The sequence below is a fragment of the Micropterus dolomieu genome, unplaced genomic scaffold (assembly GCF_021292245.1).
Source record: "Micropterus dolomieu isolate WLL.071019.BEF.003 ecotype Adirondacks unplaced genomic scaffold, ASM2129224v1 scaffold_127, whole genome shotgun sequence".
Classification (NCBI taxonomy): domain Eukaryota; kingdom Metazoa; phylum Chordata; class Actinopteri; order Centrarchiformes; family Centrarchidae; genus Micropterus; species Micropterus dolomieu.
The window spans coordinates 4,500-5,159 of record NW_025744121.1 but is presented as its reverse complement, the minus strand read 5'-3'; positions in this window follow the sequence as shown (position 1 = coordinate 5,159).

Genomic DNA, 660 nt, shown 5'->3' with positions numbered 1-660 from the left:
TTTCTGACTTCCTGTCTGTGGCTCTCAGCTCTGATCCCATTGGTTCCTACTGAAGAGGTAAATCTTTAGAAACGTCTGACCGATATAGTTTTATGTTTAAAAGCTCAGTAATTTCCTAAAACAGCTGCTCACTGTAGTTACGTATAATTCATCTGCAGTTGTTCGCATTGTATGATGGAACAAGCCAACGCTTTGGTGAGCTAAATTGCATTGCACGTCTTCATTCAATGCGACAATAACACAGCATAGAGCTAACATCGTTTAGGCAGCAACGGCTCTGGAAAAATTAACTCTGTTCAATAAACATTTGCATTAGCGCAAGTAGGACAATGAAATTAGGAAATACCCCCTAAACTGGCTCTTTTCATCATACAATGTGAACAACTGCAGATGAATTATACTTCACACACGGACTTAGGAGGAAATTGTGCATTAGTTATGGACTATTTTCAGCAAACGGTCCTACTGGCTTGTTGATATTTGATAGCTTCAGCAGACAGAAACTAACCTGCAGCAGTACGAGATGCAGAGAACTTGAAGGTTGACTTGTTGCAGTTGATGAAACTTTCCTCGATCTAGAAACAACTCACAGGTGCATTATATTATGTCACAGTCAGGATCTGCACAATAACATTAATCAGCCCCTACTGGCCTGAAGGG